Source organism: Nicotiana attenuata, chromosome 3 (assembly GCF_001879085.1).
Source record: "Nicotiana attenuata strain UT chromosome 3, NIATTr2, whole genome shotgun sequence".
NCBI lineage: Eukaryota > Viridiplantae > Streptophyta > Magnoliopsida > Solanales > Solanaceae > Nicotiana > Nicotiana attenuata.
The window spans coordinates 4,435,500-4,458,832 of NC_031991.1; the positions used below are offsets into that span (position 1 = coordinate 4,435,500).

The 23,333-nt window shown below is 40.3% G+C and overlaps 1 non-coding gene and 1 pseudogene across 1 annotated transcript; both read left to right on the forward strand.

Moving 5' to 3' along the window:
• On the forward strand, positions 5,434-5,517 carry TRNAL-CAA. Its single transcript has one exon. It is a non-coding gene; the product is annotated as a tRNA-Leu (tRNA).
• LOC109223222 lies at positions 5,615-10,253 on the forward strand (annotated as a pseudogene).

Below are 23,333 nucleotides of genomic sequence, written 5' to 3' on the forward strand. Positions count from 1 at the left end.
AAGATAGAAATTACCAGAGCGTCATTGTGTGGTTGAGAAATGCCTTCTGCTTCTTCGTCGTTGAATGATAAAGAGCCCTCGGGCACATAATCTCGGCTTCGCTTCTCCCTAGTAATAGATACCTTTGTGCGTTTGAATACGGGCCCTTGTGGAATATCGACCTCGCCGACGATCATATGAATGACATGTTGTGGTTCTTCCTGTTCATTTTTCCTGTTGGCATCCCTGTCCCTGAAATGGTTCTTGGCTCGATCACTAAGGAACTCTCGAAGGTGACCCTCGTTGAATAGACGGGCTACCTCCTCCCTTAATTGCCTGCAATCCTCGGTCTTGTGACCATGTGTGCCATGGTACTTGCACATCAAATTTGGGTTTTTTTGGGGAGGATTGGTTTGTGGGTCTGGGCCACCTAGTATCTTTGATCCTTCCGATTGCCAAGACAATGCCTGATGCATCGATGCTAAAGTTATACTCCGATAACCGAGGTGCTTCTACGGGATCGGCGTGCTTATCAAAACCACTCTTGCTCATAAGTCCCCGAGAATTTTGTCCTCGATCGTTTCTTCGATCATTCCGAGTAGGATTGCGCCCCGAGCCACTGCTTCTTCGATATGCGATATACGACTGATATTATTCTCTATTCGACCTCATCTCCCTGTCAATGCCCTTCGGGGCTTTAACTGCCAACCTATTCGGATGTACTGAATCGGAGGGGGCTCCTAATTGGTCGTCCTCGACCCTGATCTTCGATTGATATCGATTGTTCACATCTGCCCAAGTAACAACTGGATACTCGACCAAATTTTGCTTCAACCGTCGTGATGCTATCGAACTCCGCTTGTGCAACCCCTGGGTGAAATCTTGAACGGCCCAATCATCTGTGATCGGTGGTAATTCCATGCGCTCCATTTGAAATCGGGACACGAACTCCCTTAGCATTTCATTATCCCTTTGTCTTATCTTAAAAACGTCCGATTTTCTTGTTGCGACCTTTATGGCCCCGGCGTGTGCCTTCACAAAAGAATCTACTAACATGGCAAATGAATCGATGGAAATTGGTGGCAAGTTGTGATACCAAATCAATGCTCCCTTTGATAGAGTTTTCCCAAATTTTTTCAATAAAACGGACTCGATCTCATCGTTTTCTAAGTCATTTCCCTTTATCCCGCATGTGTACGTAGTGATATGTTCATTAGGATCGATGGTCCCGTTGTATTTCGGTATATCTGGCATATGGAACTTCTTTGGAATGGGATTCGGAGCCGCACTCTGAGGAAAAGGCTTCTGCACGAACTTTTTTGAATCCAAACCCTTTAAGATCGGGGGTGCCCCCGGTATCTGATCAACTCGGGAGTTGTATGTTTCCACTTTTTTGTCATTATCTTCAATTTTCTTTTCTCCCGACTCGATTCTTTTGGTGAGATCCTCGAGCATTTTCATAATTGTAGGATCAGTCCTTGGTCCGTTACCGTTCATCCTTTCCGGCACCGGCTCGGTACGGCGAATGATTTCCTGCTCGACCACACTCGAAGTTCTATGTTGACTCTGATGCTGAGTAATAGCGGCCTATTGAGCCTGTAGCATCTCGAATATTACCTGGAGACTAACTCCCCCGTCTCCTACACCCTATGTTCCTTGGCCACCAGATCGGCCTTCCCTGCGCACACTCCCTCCGGGGTCTGCGCCTAAGTCCGCGTTCAAAGCAATGTGCGATCTGACATCGACTGGATCGGCAATTGGAACTTCCCCAGGGTTAATCGGTGGTACACCGGCTCCTGGAGAAATTACATTATCGTTTTCTCCGTGAAATCCAAGACCATCATCGCCATGTACGGGTGCGTTTTGTGAGTTTGACATGTTTTAACCCGAGAACAACAATTCTTGACAAGAACAAGTGTGAAAACAACGTGTGTTATCAGAATCAGTACTGAAACAATCACTATTATCCTTAGCCCCACGGTGGGCACCAAACTGTTTACCCTAAAATCTGAGTAACAATTAAACTTATATTTTGGTTTTAAAGATATGTGACTTAGTCCAATACCAATTGATAAACAAGGAATCAAATATATAAATTGAAGAAATAAAGCAAGTCAAACCAATGTGCAAGCCAAGTCTTAACCTCGAGTTATGGTGGCCTCGAGGCAAGTCAGTAAGAACATTAAAATTATAAGGCAACTCTGATGAATAGTAAGCAAGAAAGTGAAGAATGTATATTCCTTTTTCAATGATTAATGATGTTACAAATGAATGGGCTCCCCTTTATATAATAGGGAAGTCCTAAATAAGGTACATTTTCATTTTTAGTAGGGAATTTTATTGGATAGCTGTCTAACTGCCTAGTATAAATCCGTTCCGGAATTTACGTCGTGATCTTAGGGCCGCTACGGGAATCTTGCTCTTTCTGTTATAAAAGCATAATGATATTATCGCGAGGTTGATCATACTCGGCCTCGGTTTTCATCGAGCACTTCTATCTTCAAGTTCTACATTCCGCCATCGGGCTCGAGGTCCTTTTTGAGCTTTCCCTCGAAGTAGTTCCCCGAGCCTACGAAATCGGGCATACTTGCTTTCGACCATATACAGAAGTGAGTACTATAAATCATCATATTTCATAATTAAGAATTATTTAAGAAATATTTTAGGAAATAGCGGTTAAAGCTATCATTAACATTCTAAAAGGTAGAATACATCGACGGTCCTTTAACTTGTTTCTACTTTTCACTTTAACACTTATTTTTAAGGTCATTCCTTTTGAACACTCGCACCAACCCTTTAGTGCGTCATCCAGACACCAAAATTATAGGCAGCCAAATCATATGATAGATATGTGTAATTCACATGCCAGAGTGACCAATAAGACGAAGACACAGAAATTTAACTTTTTAAAAAAGAAAATAATCTACATATACATTAAAGCTAAAAAGTTACCATATATAATTGAAACTTTATTCTATATTTGACTATGTTAGTCAAATACAAATATATATATATATATATATATATATATATATATATATATATATATATATANAAAAAAAAAAAAAAAAAAACTCTATATAACTATAACTCTCACATTTAAAATCCTATAATTATAGTTCTTTAAAACACTATAGCTAGATTTGAATAAAGCGAATTTCTTTTAAAATAAATGTAATATATAGTTACACGTCTATGTTTAGCCAAATAACAAAAAAAGGTTTAAAACTTGAAAAAAATTTACTTACATATACAATGAAGTAAACCTACATGCTGGAGAAAGAAACATTACAAAAATCAGTCAATATTCAACACAAGTTGTTTTTTTCCTTTTTGAAAAATATTTGTTTGAAGAGTCAATTTATATAAATGGACATAAAACAAATAACAAAACTTTCGCTATATAATTGCTATCATTAATTTCTGTTTAACACCTTCTACGAATTGAAGGGTATAAGTCGAAACCTCTTCATTCAGCTGCAGTTAAACCAACATTGCAAGGGTATAATATTTTTTTCATTGAAGAATATTAGTTTTGAATCATTAGATTATGTGAAAGATTTTTTTCTCGAATTCAAAAAGAGGGATATTGGTTTCTAATTGATAGTTTCTATAGTGATTTTCAAGTGTAACAAAAAGTATATTTAAAAAAAATGGTATGACGTGAAATAGTTATTTATAAAATGTAAACAAATTATGTCGAAATGGGATTATTTTTTAAATTATAATGTCATTTTTAAAATAAAAGATAAGATATTTTTAAATTTTAGTAGAGAGTTTTTAAAATAATTAAAACAGAAGTCAAATCAAGGATAAAATCAAGAAATCGAAATCTTATGGATTATTACATAAATATCCGGCCAGATTTATTATTTACTTTTTATAGCTAATATGCATAGATGATATACCGATTACACACGATTATACACCTGTTATAAATGAATTATATACAAATTACACATCCTCAATTTTTTAATTTAAGTGGTTGGGTGAGCACCTGTTTAGGTTGATAAGATAAAGCCAAAAGAAAAATATGACAGAATTCAACCAAAGACTAAAAATATAAATAAAGTTCTTATATAGACAATTTCTATTAAAAAACCTTTTATTATGAAATAAATTAATTTTGTGTAACAAAAGAAAGAAAAACATAAAAAATAAGATAAAAGAAAATAAATATAGAAAAAATGTATCAAAAATCTAAAACCAGAAATAAGAGACGACAACGAATTACTTCTTCCGTTTCATCTTTGTTGAGCGTAAAAAATTTGGAAGCCGATCTCATCGATTTTAAATATTTTTTCAACTCAAATACATAGATTATAAGATAAGGATATCTTAGAATATTTTTTTTATTTACATTGTGTGTCGTTTTTAAAAAATCATTATTACTAACAAACTGATATGATATCCGAATTTGAAATTGTAATTTAAGTAGTTTTCATTGAGTTAAGCCAAGTATAGTGTCGAGAAAAACTGTTTGGCAATTTTAAGACAATATATACAATGTTATATAATAACAATCAATTAATCTAACATTTAGTGATTCAAAGAACAAAAAATCTGTATATGTATAGGGTATTCAAAATTTAAATCTGTGGCTATCGATAAACTCAAGATGGAGTCATACTGAAATAAAATTTCACCGGCCAAAGAATTATTTAAATTTTTAGATAGCCGATTAAAATAAATTTTAAATTAAGGATAATGTCTTCACTTGCATCATTATAAAAATAATCACTATTGAAATATATATAATGTTGTAGAAATTGAAATTTCAAAATCGAAATAATTTTTTTTAACATAATAGCATACCAAATAAGAATTCAAGTCGTAGTAAAAGAGTCACGTTGTAACCAAATAATCGTTCATATTGTGCCAACCTTTGTACTTTGCCAGAACTCGTAAGTACGAGTTATTATTTCGCTTTACGACTATTTTAGGTTCCAATGACACCAATAAGAATGTAGCAAAAATAAAATTATCACTACAAGATTTGAGAAAATGTTAGTCTTTTTTCATGTAGTATTTCATAAACAATATCTAACGATTATCTATAATTATCTAGAAGGTTCAAATTTTAAGGTTATTTACATATAATTCAAATAACTCACATATTTAACATGGTTAATGTCAAATATCAAAATGGAGTCATACTAGAAAGAAAATCACTAGCTAAAGAATTTTTTAAATTTAGATAGCCAACTAAAATGAGTTTTGAAATAATAACTCATATTTTCACTTACATTGTTAAAAAAATAATTATTATTGAAAAATAAAATTTTAGAAACCTAAAATTTAAAATAGAAATAATTTTTAGAAAATAACAACATACCAAATAAGAACTCAAACAGTAGTAAAAGAGTAAATTGTATCAAAAGAGTCTTTCATAGTCTCAACCTTTGATCGTTTTCTTATAAACATGAATTATTATTTTTGTTCCTGACACATCAAGTCAGGATGGCCGAGTGGTCTAAGGCGCCAGACTCAAGTTCTGGTCTTCGTAAGAGGGCGTGGGTTCAAATCCCACTTCTGACACATGTGTATGTGGGGCCTCCAGCATCTTCTTCTTTCCTTTTAATAATTAAAATTATTTCACAAACTCCCAAGTTATTCAACATTAATAGATCTGAAATATAACAAAAACAAAGAAAATTATTAATTTGGACATAAATGCAGAAATGAGCGAATTGCACGATCATTACTTGGCTGGACATAAAGAGTAGCAATCAGTTCCAGCAATCAATACCTAGCTGGACACAGCGAAAACTGTAGCAAAAAATCGCCTGGGCATTCCTACTTCAATCAGTTTTGAACAGATTTGAGCCAATCCAAGCGTTGGAGGTTCTTCCCCAGGTCGTAATCTATCTCCCCACAAAAATTTGGAGCATTCCAACTTCAAAAATGGCAACTCCGTTGAAGCTCCAAGCTCCGGCGAGCTCGATTTGGCCGGAAATGGTGTTCAAACCAATCAAATGCAGAAAAACCAATGCCAAACAGTTTCTGCACCTCAGGGGAGTGTTTCTAACCTGTCCTCTTCAGCTTTGATCCACTCAGCTGCAACGAATTTGAAAATGGAGGATTTGGCAAGTTGAGCATACAAGGTGTTCGACAAAATACCAATTCCAATTTCCCGCCAATTCAGCAGGGTTCAGATGTTGTACATGCTTCTTCTCATCAAATACAACCCCCCATATAGTGTTTTATCACAAACAGTTTGACCGATTCGAGTAAACGCTACTTTTTCGGCCAGAACGCTACTCTTAGTCATGGCTGTTTTTGAGTAAGTTTTGAAACGGAAGCTTGGATCTTAAAAACGAGATAATCAATATTAAATCCTAAGTATTAAAGCAGAAGCTTCAATCTTGAAACAAAAGCTTGCCAGAACTTAGAATTACTTCTTTGTGTACATAGTATTAAATCCTAAACTGAAAAATTAAAAGAGAAGTTTAGCGGAAAATTTTCCGGCCAAAACTATTTATTTTGCGGTAAGAAGTATGAGGAGTTTGTTTTTTTGGATCATTTCACGCGATTGAAAAATGTAAGAAAGGCTCACCTTGCCATGTCAGCCTTTTGGGCCTAAATGGCACGCTAAATGCCTGGTTTAAGTGATCAAATGGAACAAGCTTAAGATTAAGTGTCAAAGTAGAAAGTAGAAGCAAGTTAAAGGGGCCGCCGATGTATTTTGCCTTCTCAAAAGCAATATTCCCGGCAATGTTCCAGTCGCTATATTATTTGGAAATATTTGCTATTGTTTCGTCTTTTGATGTTGCTTCATATTTCTTGCTATTGGTATGATCATCATACTGTCTATCTTGGACTGAAAATTATGGTGACCCTTCAGACAGCAAAGACTTAGCCAATTCAGGGGGGATTGCTGCAGCAATTACTTCTGGTAATTTTCAAAACTTTAGGTTTGCTCTCTTCTTCTGACCTTATTAATCTCTGCAGAGAAGTATGCCATATGCTCATATCATGGCTGCTTAAGTCACTGTTTAAGGAAGTAGCTGACAGAAAAGAACAAAGTGGGGTCTGAGGTCGAGGTTCGTGTAGGGTTCGGGTTCACGGTTGGGGTCGGGGACCATGGTTGAGTACGGGTTTGGCCGTTTGGGTTCACGGTCGAAGGCGAGGTTGGGTCAAGGTCCGTAGTCGGAGAAAGTGGTCGGGTTCGGGGTTCGGTGCGAAAATTGGGTCCGGGGTCATGGTCAGGATCGGGGTCGAGTATTGAGGTCAGCGTTGGGGTCGGGGTACGGGGTCGGTTGTTGAGGTCTAGGGTTCGTGTTCAAGAATTTAGTATTTGCTTAAATTATATTAAAATGCTTGGGACAATATTTTTTCCTTACTAACCAAACACCAGAAAATAAGTAAGAAAACCACTTGTTTTCCAAGAAAATATTTTCTAGGAAACATTTTCCATCATGCCAAATGCACCCTGAATGTTTTTTTTTTAAGTAAAAGAAGAAAAACTGATTATAGAGAGGTTTTACACTCTTCCTTTACTTGTCATTAGTGCTGCAAAGTTTCAAATCTATGCAACTTTTTCAGATTATCTGATCCATCTGCAGTAGGTTACAATCGTATTCTACTTTTGTGTTATTCGAAGGTTTTCTGGCAAAGATAGTACAGATGGAAAAGTTTATTTTGCTTTTCGCTTTGTGTATATTTGTGAAGTTTCTCTAACAGTTCTTCTCATATGTAATCAGCTGAGAATAAGTAGAGGAAGACTAATTACCATTTACTTTGATGCTAGCTTTCCAACTGTTTTTGTCTCATAGAAACATTAAAAGCCTAGATCTTCAAATAAATGCACAATCCATATTATAACAACAAGACTCAGAAAACGAGAAACAATGGTCAACAAATTTGAGATTGCTTATCAGTTTTACTGTATGTAATTGTTCCCTTTACTCAAAAAGACGATAGCCAGCTAAGCAAGTGTAAACATGAGTCGCTACAATTTCTTAAATAGGAAACTGCAGTTAATTTCATATCTTTGTACATGCCTCTGCCCATGATGCAGTGATGTTATGTTTCACCTTACATGATTCTACTCATTTCTCATACTTAGCAGTAGCACATTATAAATTTTTCCTGTTAGACTATCCACTAGTTATATTAAAAGGACAGAAGGAGAGATTGATTATTAAGTGTTAACAATGGAGATCAATTCTTTCTTCAAAGTGCTTTTGTCCCTGATGTTGATACGGTTATTCGGATTGTTTCTTAAGTTATACAACACACTGATAGCTGAGCCTTTGAAGCTCGGATTAGCTCTGCAAAAGCAGGGTATTCGGGGGCCTCCAGGTACACTCCTATTAGGGAACCTCTTGGAGATCCATAACGCTTTTAGTCATGCATCAATAGCTAGTGGCACGAGCAATGACTTCTCAGTTTCTCACAATATTCAATCAATTCTTTTTCCATTTGTTGACCGATGGCTCAAAAAATATGGTAAATATATATATGTGTGTGTGTGTTCAAGAATCATAATTATATCGCCTTCTTCCCTTCCCTTTTTTCTTGTCAAAAATTACTACTAGAGCAGTTCTGAAACTTTATTGCACTTTTAATTAATAGGTGACGTTTTCATGATATCGATTGGGAGTACGCAAATTTTAGGAGTGACTAAACCTGAGATGGTGAGAGAGATCATGAACACTTCAGCAAATTTTGACAAACCCCCTTATCATATGGAATTACTTAAACCTTTGTTTGGTGATGGTGTGATAACTTCTTCTGGTGCTAAATGGAATTCCCAGAGGAAGATTATTGCCCCTGAGTTCCACTTGGAGAAACTTAAGGTATGAAATAGTAATGAATAGTATAAAGTTGTAGCCCGTTGTATATATGACGTATTGTTTTGAGTTAACCTTCTTCCTAGGGAATGATCAAATTGATTCAAGAAGCTGCAGTTAGAGTAGTAGAGCAATGGAAAGCCGAGATAGAGAAGGCCGCTCAAGGTGGAATTGCAGAAATACACATCGACGAATACATGAGAAGGTTTTCGGCTTAGGTGATATCTAGGACATGCTTTGGAAGCAGCTACATTGAGGGTGAAGAAATCTTCTCTAAGCTTACTACTCTATGGTTGACCGTATTCAAGAATCTTGTGTTTTACGCTATTCCAGGAATGAGGTGCACTTCAACTTTATTTAATTGATAATAACGATTCTTGTGCTAAGAATATTTAATTGTGTCTTGAATGTAACAGGCATTTTCCTACAAAGAGAAACAGGAAGATTAAGGCACTGGAAAAAGAAATTCAAACGTCCATCTTAAAAGTGATCGAGGAACGAAAGCAAGCTGGAATCGAGAAAAATTTGCTACAGACTATTCTTGAAGCTGCCAAGAGTAGTGGGCTGAGACAAGATTCTGCAAATAAATTCATTGTAGATAACTGTAAAAACATTTATTTAGCTGGATATGAAACTACTGCTGTTTCGGCGCAATGGTGTCTCGTGCTACTATCTGTCTATCCAGAATGGCAAAATCGCGTTCGTTCTGAGGTTATTGAAGTTTGTAAAGGACAACTTCCTGATCATGATATGATTTCCAGAATGAAGCAGGTATTATCTATTACTAATTTGTTTACATATCCTGCAAAAAATGGTATCAAGTGAAAAATATATTTTCTAGCTAATTAATACTTCCAATCATATCTCTTACGACAGTTGACAAAGATGATTAATGAGACATTGCGACTATATACTCCAGTACCAGTACTTCCAAGAGAAGTATTTGCTGACATGAAGTTTGGGGACATTTGCATACCAAAGGGCATAAATATTTGGTTGCTGGCAACGACGTTACACACAGATCCAAACGTATGGGGACCCGATGCTAACGAGTTCAATCCAGATAGGTTTGAGAATGGAGTGGCCGGGGCATGTACACATCCATACCTGTACATGCCTTTTGGATATGGAGTAAGAGTATGTGTTGGACAGAACTTTGCATTACTCGAACTCAAGATTCTTATTTCACTTCTTTTATCTCACTTTTCTTTCTCCCTCTCGCCCAAATACGTTCATTCGCCTACGTATCGTGTGGTTATTGAACCTCAACATGGAGTTCATCTTCTTGTTAAGAAATTATGATCAGATCGATGCACACATGCTTCTTCAACATCGATTTTTTGGAAGACATCACATTATTTGTTACAAGCATTTAGTGTTTTGGATATGTACGTCCTTATTTGTTAGATTACTTTATTTTACCTTGTGTAGAATCAACTCATCTCCTTATATTCACCACAGCTTGTAGCTTTTTCACTTTTTCTCGTCGTATAAAGTGGTTTTCTTATGATTGTTGTCTATGGATTGAATCAATATAAGCTTAGATCACTAGCTGTGTACCCTAAAATTCGAGTAACAATTAAACTTGTTTTGTGGTTTAAAGATACGTGATTTAATTCAATATTAATTAATAACCAAGAAACCAAACGTATAAATTAAAGAAGTAAATTGAATTAAACCAATGCTTAAGCAAGTCTTGACCTCGAGCTATGATGGCCTCGAGATAGGTCAATAAGAACAGTAAAGTAAGGACAATAAAGTTAAGAGACAATTCTGATGAGTAATGAGCAAGAAAGTAAGAGTGTATATTCTTTTGCCTATGATTGATGAAGCGTTACAAATGATTGGAGTCCCTTTTATATAGTAGGGGGAATCCTAAATAAGGTACCATTCTAATTGTGGCAGGGAATCTTATTATATAGCTGTCTAACCGCATAGTACAAATCCGGTTCGAAATTCATGTCTTGATCTCAGAGCCACCGCGGGAATCTCGCTCTTTCTGTTATGAAACCATAACGGTATTATCTCGAGGTCGGTCACACTTGGCCTCGGTGTTCATCGAGCACTTCGATCTTCGAAGCTTGCACTCCGCCATCAGGCTCGCGCCTGATCTATGTCGATCTTGTCCTCGAAATGACCCTTGAGCTTACGAAATCAGGCATACCTAATTTTGACCGTATACAGATAGTCCCCGTGTTTCTTAGAGTAAGATGATAACAAACGATTTGATCCTCCATCCCCTGATGCCTCGATCATGATGTCAATCTCGTGACGTTAGCAACAGAAGTGATTGAATGGTTGCGTCTGCATCGTACCCAAGGCCATTAATTGAAGGCGGCTGATGGTCGTCCATTGGCTTCCCCAAACCGTTGAAGCGGCCACTATAAATAGGTAACTTTCACAACTTTTTCAATCTTTATTTCCCCAACTTTCCCCAAAACCTTACTAGCTTCTTCATCTTCTCTAAGTCCATTTTTTCTTTAACAACATCAACTTCTTCTCTTCTTCTTAGTTTCCCAACAGCGATGGCCAAAACATCTAAAACCGTTCCTCAAAAAGAAAAAGCCTCCTCATCATCGCGGCCGGCCGGTGGTAGAATGACGGTGCCACCTCGCATCGTGGAGTGCATTCCCGGGCCATGCAAGCTATCTTCCGATTTCAAAATCGATAAGCCTGCATCGGTTCCAGGCCGATGCCAGCCCATGTATCAATACATCTGCTTGATAACTGAAGATGAACTTGAGCAGGTGAAAAAGGTCTGTAATTGGGAGGATAAGGATGTCGTGATTCCTTCCCCCGAAGAGGACATCACCACTCATGTGGAAGGGTACTTAAGCGTGTATACTTATCCTTTCACACTGGGTCAATTAGATCCAACATTGGGTCCCGTAGATCCAGTCATTGTCGATTTCTGTCAACAATATCAGGTGACGCTTGGCCAGATCTACCCTTTTTTCTGGCGCATCGTCAATTTGCTCAGGTATTTCTCGGGCAAGGTCGAGGGGATGCCTTTTACCCTCGACCACCTGATCAGGCTATATAGCCCTCGCTTTTATCGGGGCAGTCTATAAAGCTCCAGCGTTGATCCTCGAAGGCGCTATTCTCTAGCATCGATGAGGACAAGGACCGAGGATGGATGAGCGGATTTGTCCGATCAAGACTTCCGATTTAATTCCTGCTGAAAGGATGCCATTCCCCGAGGAATGGACCATGAAACGTAAGTACAAACTTATCGACGATGAATACTGCTCTGCTTTCCCTATTCTTCCTTGATCTAATTCCCTTTTGATGATGCAGCTGCCCCTTGGTTTCCTTGTGCGATTCCGGACCTCACAGGTTGGGTTCGACAAGTGGCTTCCACTTCTTCACATGCAGAACGCTATTGGCAGGATTTGGCCAAGGGTCGATGGGAAGCTATAAACCATGGTGAGCTCCCTTGTTTATATATTGGCGTTTCTCTGTAAAATACTTACTTTCCCCTCACGCAGGCCTCGGAGACGCTGTTTCTATGAGGCCTCCCCCCCCCCCCCCCCGGTGAAGAGGAAACACCGAAGCCAACCAAGGAGAAGAAAAGGAAAAGGTCTTCGCCGGCAAGTTCCCCGAAGCCCAATAAAAATAAAGCTCGAAAGCCTAGGGCCGATCCTATATCCCTATCAGCAGAAGCGGTTCAACACCTTCGGGATGATGAGGAAGAGGGAAAGGATGACGACTGTTTGCTGGTAGCTCGGAAGAGGGGGAGCTCCGAAGCTTCGAAAGCCGCTGAACCGGTGGTGGTTGATGCGGTTCAATCTCGAACTGAAGAAATCTCGGAGGGGAGCTCGATCAGAGTCCCCGAGCCATCGGGCAGCAAAAGAGCACCTCGTCTTGGAGGACATTTGGCGGGTGAGCCCGAGGGGCCTAATTCCGAGGCCCTTCAATGAGAAGATAATGTCCCAAGTGAATCACTTGGGATAATTAACGTAGATGAATCGCCGCCTAGCCCTGTGTTCTCTGAAGGGCAATTTCGAGATGCCCAGGCCATGAAGACTCCCGAACGACCCACGAAGGGAATGATATTTTCCGGGAGTGATTTGCAGGGGTCGAAGATGGTCCCGACCCGGATGCCTCGTTCATTTTGACGAGGCTCAGCGTCTTCTTAAGCAAGTAAGTTTCTGCTTCCATAATTATGCTCGTGATTTATTATTGTTTTTTTGAGTTTGATTTCTGACTTCTTTTCTTCGCATGAAGGCTATGACGCTCCATCGACAAGCTTTCTCCAAGTCTCGGGCCGAGCTCACCTGATGCGAGGCTGAAATTAAGAAGCTCGTGGAAGAGAGGGACAACCTCAAACTCCTCTATGTTAAAAAAAAGGTGGAGATTAAGGGCCTTAGAGCCGACTTGACGAAGGCTCATCGAGAACAGACCGAGCTTATTGAGCAGGTAATGTAGCTTTTTGGGAGTTTGTTATGTGTTTATCTAACTTAGCGACTAACATTTCGACTTTGCAGGCCCAGCAGAAAAGCGAGCTGGTGGAGCAGCTTCGATAAGAGCTCAAGGTAAAAGAGGCCGAGACCCTGGGGTGGAAGCAGCATATGGATCGTCTTGCTTCGTAGAAGGACACGCTTCGGGCCGAGCTGACTTCGGCCGAATGTCAACTTCACAACATGAAGGTGGAAAGCTTGGTCCGGAGCCGGAAGATTAAGTAGCTCGAAGCCAAGTCGGCCGTCGAACTTGCAAAGGCTAAATCTGAGTCGGAGGCATTTGTGGCCTCTTATCGAGCTGACGCCAAGGCTGCCAACATTCGGGCGCAGGAGATCTCTACTACTGCTGAAGTCAAATTTTCATGTGCTGTCGACCACACCAGGCGACAATCCCGGAGAGAGACTCTCGAGGAAGTGCATGCTCGTGGCTTTGACCTCTCAGCTGATATTGAAAAGGCAAAAGCTCTGGAGGACGAGGCTGCCACTCTACTCTCCGATAACGATGATTCTGCTAGTGGTTCCGAGAGCGGAGGAGACGAGGATGAAGCCCTCGAGGAGGAGGTTCTTGAAGGCGTGGCTCCTGAAGATGCAACTCCTAAAGTAGATTAGGCCTTTAGGATTTTTTCCTTTTTATTTTGTGTAAGGCTCCATGTGGACATTGTAAATATTCTTCATGTATAATAAAGAATTCCTTTCCTTTCCGCTTCGTCTTCGATTTGCTGTAAAGTTTGCTTCGTTTTTGTTTTGTGAAGAGTTAGTTTTTGATGTCATAACTTCAATAATTGAGCGAGCATTAGCTCAGACTCGGAGTAAAATAAACCCTTAGGTTTTTTTAGTAATCAATGGGCTATCTCATGATAGAATACCTCTTAAGGTTTTTTGGTGAATCCTCGAGCTATGCTTAAGTCGACTTTGTGCGAGCTCTGGATGGTGGGACCCTTAGGTCCGAATTGAGTGAGAACAAAGGTCTCGAACTTTGAATGTTTTGACCCTTAGGTTCTTTTAGACTGGGCCGATATGGCCTTTAGGAGATGGCTATTATTTTCCCTTTTCGGCTTAGAAAGACTTAGTAAAAATTTATTTATGCCTTGGCATGCATTTTTTACCCATTGGATTTTTTGAGGGTTCGGTGTCGATCGGAACCCTTTGTTTTTAGTGCCTTAGCACAAGTTTGTATTTGAATAATTTGATACCTCTTGAGGTTTTTGGAGGGCTGATTTTATCGAAGCCCTTTGATTATATTGTTGAGGGTAGCCTTTATTAAACCAATTTTTTGAGAATTTGAAGGCGTGTTTTTATTGCGGAATTCTGACATCTCCGAGCTGCGTTATTTCGGCCGTAGACTTTAATATGCCCATAGCCTTCGAGTATGTCTCTTGGACTTATTTCCCGATAACATTTCGAACTTGTCCAAAATGTTAGTTCCCGAGTATGATGGCCTTGGCCTTTGTGTCGAGGGATGCCTCTTTGAGGTCTTATAAATTCGAGTTTAGACAACTCGAATGTGTTGACCGTCGATGACAGTCCCCGAGTATTCTAGGTGTATTTGCGTTTTGGCCCTTGAGCCGTTTCTCGCAGAATCATAAGTATGGAGCTCGTATAGTAACAAATTTCTTTGGGACACAAAGTGTTTGATATAAAAAGAATACTTCTTTGAATAATTCATACATGCGTACATGTTTTTCCATCGGGGCTCAACTATTATATATGGACACGGTTCATCTGAACGTTTGGCCCATTACAAGGTTTTCCTATCGAGATCCTCTTTGGCGTGAAGTATTTTTCTCAAAAATATAACCTCCGAGGGTGATGCCCCCCAGTATTCGAGGTTGATTGAAAAGAAGCCTTGGATACTGTTGAATTCTCCTTAGGTAGCACATAGTTGTTGCCTCATTAAAAACCTTGCCGAAAAAACCCATTCGGGATAAAACCCGATTTAAGGAAAAAAGAGTGCAACGCGTGCTTTAAAACCTAAGGTCTTCGTGTATAAGGGTGCCCTCGATGTCTTCAATCGAACATCTGCAATGAGTTAGTCTAAAATACAAATGGAAAAGGGAGAAAGTCATACCTTAGCAATAATACCGTTTGAGTAGTGATACATTCCAATTGTTTAGCAATTGTTCGCCTTCCATCGTGCTAAGTTTGTAAGATCCTTTTTCGATAACTCCGATGACTTGGTACGGTCCTTCCCAATTCGGGCCTAGTTTCCCTTCATTCGGGTCCCGAGTATTGAGGGTGACTTTCATTAGAACTATGTCCCCGATTTCGAAGTGTCGAAGGTTGGTCCTTCTATTATAATATCTCTCGATTCTTTGCTTTTGAGCCGCCATCCGAACAAGTGCAACTTCTCATTTTTCATCTAATAGATTGAGGCTAGTACTCATAGCCTCGTGATTTGACTCCTCTGATGCATGTCAAAATCTGGCGCTGGGTTCTCCGACCTCGACTGGAATTAAGGCCTCGAAGCCATATACTAAAGAGAACGGGGTTGCCCCCGTGCTGGACTTCGATGTCGTTCGATATTCCCAAAGAACTTCGGGTAGAACTTCTCTCCAGTTTCCTTTAGCGTCGTTCAACCTTTTCTTCAAGTTTTGTATGATAGTCTTGTTTGTCGATTCGGCCTGCCCGTTTCCGCTCGGGTGGTAGGGTGTTGATAAGGTCCTTTTTATTTTGTGTTCTTCGAGGAATTCCGTTACCTTGTTGCCGACGAATTGATTTATGTTTTCACATACGATTTCGGCAGGTATTCCGAATCGACACACAATGTGGTCCCAGATGAAGTCTATAACTTCTTTTTCTCTGACCTTCTCGAAGGCCTGTGCTTCCACCCATTTAGAAAAGTAGTCAGTCATAAACAAAATAAATTTAGCTTTACCTGGGGCCATTAGCAGAGGGCCGACGATGTCCATTCCCTATTTCATGAAAGGCCACGGGGACAGGACTTAGTGAAGTTGCTCCCCGGGCTGATGGATCATCGGTGCAAACCTTTGACATTTATCACATTTTCTAACAAACTCCTTAATGTCTTTTTCCATGCTATCCCAGTAATACCCTTCTCTAATAATTTTGTGAATCAAAGACTCGACGCCGGAGTGGTTTCCACAAGTGCCTTCGTGGATTTCTCGTAGAACATAATCGGTGTCCCCCGGCCCTAACATACCGCCAATGGTCCATCGAAGGTCCTCCTGTATAATATTCCATTTTCGTCCAATGTGAACCTAGCAGCCTTGGTTCGTAAAGCCCTCGATTCTTTATGATCTGATGGGAGCTTTCCATTTCTCAAATATTCAATATACTTATTCCTCCAATCCCAAGTCAAACTTGTAGAATTTATCTCGGCATGACCTTCCTCGATCACAGATCTCGATAATTGGACGACAGTCCCCGGGATAATATCATCTTCCTCGACTGACGGCCCCAGGTTTGTAAGTGCATCTGCCTCATTGTTCTGCTCTCGAGGTGCATGGACTAGAGTCCATTCCTTGAAGTGGTGCAAGGTCACCTGTAGCTTGTCCAAGTATCTCCGCATCCTATCCTCTCTAACTTTGAAGCTTTTGTTTACTTGGTTCACTACCAATAGAGAATCGCACTTGGCTTCAACGATTTCTGCTCCCAAGCTTTTAGCTAGCTCAAGACCTGCAATCATGGCCTCATACTCGGCCTCATTATTAGTCAACCTAGAAGTTTTAATAGATTGTCTAATAATATTACCTATAGGTGGCTTCAAAATAGTGCCAAGTCCGGACCCTTTCACATTTGAGGCACTGTCCGTGAAGGGGGTCCATACCCCCGATGATGTACCTGATTTTAGCAGAAGTTCTTTCTCCACTTTGGGTACGAGGGTCGGCGTAAAATCGGCCACGAAGTCCGCTAGGATTTGAGACTTGATGGTCGTTCGGGGTTGATATTCGGTATCGTACCCGCCAAGTTCGACGGCCCATTTGGCCAATCGACCCGATAGTTCGGGCTTATGCAAAACATTTCAAAGAGGATAAGTGGTTAACACACATATGGGGTGACATTGGAAATATGGCTTTAACTTTCTAGATGCTCTTATTAATGCAAGTGCTAATTTTTCTAAGTGTGGATATCTAGTTTCATCATCTCCTAAAGTCCGACTTATGTAATAAACAGGGAACTGCGCACCTTGCTCTTCTCAAACCAGTACACCACTTACCGCTATTTCAGACACTGCCAAATATAAGTACAGCTTCTCATCTACCTTCGGAATGTGAAGGAAAGGTGAGCTCGACAAGTATCTCTTCAATTCCTCCAACGTTTGCTGGCATCTCGGGGTCCACGCGATATCATTTTTCTTTTTGAGTAAGAAAAGAACCTGTGGCTTTGATCTGATGACCTCGAAATGAATCGGCCCAAGATGGCTATCCGTCCTGTTAGCCTTTGTACGGCTTTCACACTATCCACAATAGTAATGTCCTCGATGGATTTGATCTTGTCGGGGTTGATTTCGATTCCCTAATTTGATACCATGAAGCCGAGGAACTTGACCGAGCCGACCCCGAAGCCACATTTTTCTGGGTTAAGCTTCATGTTGTACTTTCTCAAGATTTTGAATGTTTCCTGCTAATGAGTTAAATGGCCCTCTGCACGCAGGGACTTAACCAATATATCGTCAATGGAAACTTCCATTGATTTACGTATCTGTTCCTTGATCATTTTTTAGGTGTTGGTATGTAGCTCCAGCATTTTTTAGCCAAACGAGGTCTTCTCCTGGTCCTCCGAGTTCATCTGAATTTGATTGTACCCAGAGTATGTGTCGAGAAAGGTAAGGATCTCGTGGCTAACCGTGGCATCGATCATGCAATCGATGTTAGGCAGTGGAAAAGAGTCTTTAGGGCATGCCTTGTTTAAATCCTTATAATCTATGCACATTCTAAGTTTGTTCCCTTTTTTAGGGACTACAACTACATTTGCTTACCACTCGGGGTATTTTACCTCCCGAATGGATCCTATTTTAAGAAGTTTAGTTACCTTATCGTTTATGAATGCGTGCTTCACCTCGGACTGGGGACTTCTCTTTTGCTTCACCGGTTTGAATCTGGGCCGAGGTTTAGTCGGTGAGTTGTTATTTTGGGCGGGATCCCTGTCATATCTAAATGGGACCAAGCAAAACAATCCATGTTATCGATAAGAAATTGAATGATTTTTTTCCTGAGTTCGGGGGTTAGCCTCGTTCCCAGGTATACCCTTCGCTCGGGCATATACTCGATGAGTATGACCTGCTCCAGCTCCCTCGATCGTTGACTTGGTTGCATCTGACTCTTCGGGAACAACGAAAGTTCGAGGAGTAAGGAAATCCTCTTCTTCTTCGATTACCTGTTTCTCCGATTCGGTCGAGGTTGGGGACGGTGATTGCTATTTGACCGTCTACTTATCTTTGGTGCTCGACTTTTCCGAGGTCGAAGGCGCTGGTATCGATGTCACCTCATCGACTACAAACATTTCCTTTGCAGCGCGTTGTTTTAAACTGTTTTAACACCATCCATTGTTGGGAATTTCATCATCTGATGAAATGTTAACGGTATCGCCCTCATGTTATGGATCCATAGCCTCCCGAGTAGTACATTACATCTCATGTCGCCTTCAATGACATGGAATTTTGTATCTTGGATGGTCCCGGCCAAGTTCACTGGTAGGATTATCTCCCCCTTCGTTATTTAACTTGCCATGTGGAAGCCGTTTAGGACTCGAGACGCAGGTACAATTTGGTCCTACAGGCCGAGCTGCTCTTGTAACGACCCGATCGTTCGTTCTGAGAGTTATAGCCATATTTCCCCCATCTATGCTTATTTATATGTTGTTCAGCTGTGTTGAGTTGTATCGAGTTGGTAGGTTTGGGTTCGGAGTAGTTTTGGAGTAAAATGAACACTTAGTCTCTTAGTTAGAAAGCTAAGTTAGAAAAGTCAACCGGAAGTTGACTTATAAGTAAAAGAATTTGGATTTGGATTTTTATGATTCGATTAGCTCTGTCGGGTGATTTTAGACTTAGGAGTATGTCCGGAATATAATTTGGAGGTCTGTGGTAGAACTAGGCTTGAATTGACGAAAGTTTGAAGTTTAGAAGTTCTTAGGCTTGAATTCGAGGTTGATTTGGTATTTTGGTGTGGTTTTGGGTGTTTCGGAGGTTTGACTAAGTTCGGGTAGTGATATATGACTTGTTGGAATTATTAGTTGAGGTCGCGAGGGCCTCGGATGAGTTTTGAATAGGTTTGGGTTGTGTTGCGCTCGTTTTTCTTATGTTTCGATGCCGTTTCTTCAAGCATAAATGATATCATGTTGAACAAATGAGTTACAATTTCTTTTTTGATTGAAGCATTAGATCCGTATTATAATTACGGACCTGTAGCAAAAAGAATCATCGAATTTGGACATCGTATGAGGATTTTATGGTTATTTTACTAAGAATTAGGTTGCCAGATTTTTCAGATTAATTACGAAATTGTCAGTGATAGCGTATTTAAAAATCTGCACTATTTGCAAATATTAAAACCTACATATCTCCTTCGTTATAAGGTCAAATTGAGTGATTCAAAAGCCTAACTTGACTAAAATTTCACAAGGAATCCATTGGAGGCATAAAATACGAGTTACGGGATCATTTGGCTCGAGAAACGAGGCAGAATAGCTGGTAAAAAAAATATACAAAATTAGGGTTTGTTCATTCGGTCATATTTTGAGTTGGGGAGCTCGGATTTGGGCGATTTTGGAGGCTATTTTCACCATATGGATTGGGGTATGTGTTCTCTACTCGGTTTTTATTATAATTTTTGAATCCATCTTCGTTTTTGGGATTTGATTGATGATTTTAAAGTGAAATTGAGGGAGTTAGGGTTTGAGTTTTGGAGAGTTTTAAGTGAGGATTTGAGGGAACCAACGGAGTCCGATTTTGACAAATTTTATATGGTTAGACTCGGGAGAGGACGAGGATTATTATTCTGCTATTTTTGACTGATTCCGAGATGTGGGCCCGGGGGCCAGGTTTTGGCCGATTTCGGATTTTTGGCATGTTTATGTAGTTTTTATTGTGTAATTCGATTCTTTAGACTATGTTGATAGTAGTATTCTGATTATGGTTAGATTCAAAGCTTTTGGAGACCGAGTCGAGGGACGAAGATATCCCGGAGTAGGATTTTACGCTGTTGAGGTAAGTAACAGTTTTAACTCTGGCTTTGAGGGTATAAACCCGGAGAAATTGATATCATGTGATTGTTTGGTGGTGATACCCACGCTAGGTGACGGGCGTGTGGGTGTGCACCGCAAGGGATTGAGACTTGGTCCGTCCCGTGAGGCCATGCCTAAAAGCTATTATCTGTGGTTATGTGTTTACTTGTTGTTGAACTTGTTTGCCTTCATGTTAGAGATCCTGTTTAGGTTTTATTCATGCTCACATTATTTGTACTCAGTCATAGAAATTATTGTACATGTTTACCTCCGCCTCTATTATTTGATAATATGCTGTGATACTTGATGTGGGCCGTGTCCCCTTATTTGTTGATGATGGCGAGGCTAGTGAGGTACATGATTAAGTGAGGCTGAGAGCCTGGTTGTGAGGACATTAATACCATAGCGCGTGAGTTGTCCGCGTAGCACGTGAGTTGACCGTGCGAGTCCAGGTATTGATACCATAGCGCATGAGTTGTCCGCGTAGCACGTGAGTTGACCGTGCGAATCCAGGTATTGATATGGTAGCACGTGAGTTGTCCGTGCTTAGCGCTTGGGCTTTGGGAGCCCCTCGGAGTCTGTACACACCCCCAGTGAGCGCAGAGTGTTGAGTGTATTGAGTATTGAGTGTTAAGTGTTGAGTGCGAGTGCTGAGTGATGGAGTGACATTGTTGTGAGGTTGCATTTACTTTTGCTTTTGCTGCATTTATCTGTTAAATTTCTTTGTGGCATTTACTGAGTTATGGAATTTACCTGTTTATTCCTGTTATTTTTAAAATAGCGAAAAATAAATAATTGGACTGTTTTGCTCAGCTCGTCACTACTACTCAGTTCCTTAGTTATTTTTGTTACTACTGAGGTGGTTGTACTCATACTACACCCTGCACTTTATGTGCAGATCCAGGTGAGTTAGAACGCGGCGATCGTTGAGTTCAGGCCGTCTTTAATTGGAGACTGCAAGGTAGCTGCCAGCGTCCGCAGGACCTTGTTACTCCTTTTATCATTTCTTCTTTGGACAGTTAGACAATTTATATATCTTCGTTCATAGTTTTAGACACTCATGACTTAGTGACACCCCGATGTTTGGGACTCGTTTTCGTATTTTATATTATTTATATTTAGAGTTGGTTTAGTTTATCAGGAATTAAATTATTGGAAATATTTTATTAAATTCTTATAATCAGATTAGTAGTAATTTTGGGAATAGGCTTGCCTTGTAACACGATAGGCGCCATCACGACCAATGTTAGATTTTGGGTCGTGACAGCTCTACGACCCTTGATCTGATTATGTTTGCTGAACTACCTAGATCCACTAGAACACGTTTAACTTGAATTTCATTTAACAAGATAGAAATTACCAGGGCGTCATTGTGCGGCTGAGAAATGCCTTCCGCTTCCTCATCACTGAACGAGAGGATGCCCTCGGGCACATAACTCTGAGTATGTTTTTCTCTAGTAATCGACACTTTGGTACGTTTGAATATAGGTCCTTGTGGAACATCGACCCCGCCAACGATCATATGAATTACATGCTGCGGCTCTTCCTGCTCATTCTTTCTGTTGGCATCTCTGTCTCTAAAGTGATTCTTAGCTCGATCACTGAGAAACTCTCGAAGATGACCCTCGTTGAACAATCGAGCTACCTCCTCCCTCAGCTGTCTGCAGTCTTCGGTCCTATGTCCATGCGTGCCATGAAATTTACACATCAAGTTTGGATTTCTTTGAGAAGGATCAGTTTGTATAGGTCTAGGCCACCTGGTGTCTTTGATCCTTCCGATAGCCGATACGATCCCCGGTGCATCCACATTGAAATTATACTCCGATAACTGAGGTGCTTCTGCGGGATCGGCATGTTTATCAAAACCACTTTTACTCATAAGTCCCGAGAATTTTGCCCTCGATCATTTCTCCGATCATTCCGAGGAGGATTGCGCCCCGGACCGTTGTTTCTTCGATTTGCGACATATGGCTTATATCGTTCCCTATTTGATCTTGGTTCCCTATCGGTATCTCTTGGGGCCTTAACTGCTAATCTATTTAGATGAACTGAACCTGAATGGGCCCTCAGCTAGTCGTCCTCGATCCTGATCTTCGATTGGTAACGATTATGTATATTTGCCTAAGTTATGGTTGGATATTCGATCATATTTTGCTTCAACTTTCGTGACGCGATCGAACTTCGCTCGTTTAACTCCTGTGTAAAATCTTGCACGGCCCAATCATCTAAGGCTGGTGGTAATTCCATTCACTCCATTTGAAATCGGGATACGAACTCTCTTAGCATTTCATCGCCCCTCTTCTTATCTTAAAAACATCAGATTTCCTTGTAGCAACCTTTATAGCCCCGACGTGTGCCTTCACGAAGGGGTCTGCTAACATAGCGAATGAATCAATGGAATTCGATGGCAAGTTATGATACCAAATCATTGCTCCTTTTGACAAAGTTTCCCAAATTTTTTCAACAAAACCGACTCGATCTCGTCATCATTTAAGTCGTTTCCTTTAATACTGCATGTGTACGAGGTGATGTGTTCATCAGGATCGCTTGTCCCGTTGTACTTAGGTATATCTGGCATACAGAACTTCTTGGGAATGGGCTTCGGAGCCGCACTCGGAGGGAATGGCTTTTGTACGAGCTTCTTGGCATCCAAACCCTTTATGATCGGGGGTGCTCCCGGTATTTGATCAACACGGGAGTTGTACGTCTCCACTTTTTTTTCATTATCCTCAATCTTTTTCTCCCCCGATTCGATTCTTTTGGTGATTTCCTCGAGCATCCTCATAATCGTGGGATCAGTCCCCGAGCCATTACTGTTCGATCTTTCTAGCACCAGCTCAGTTCGGAGAGTAATTTCTGGTTCGACCACACTCTGAGTTTTATGCTGACTTTGAAGCTGAGCGATAACAACCTGTTG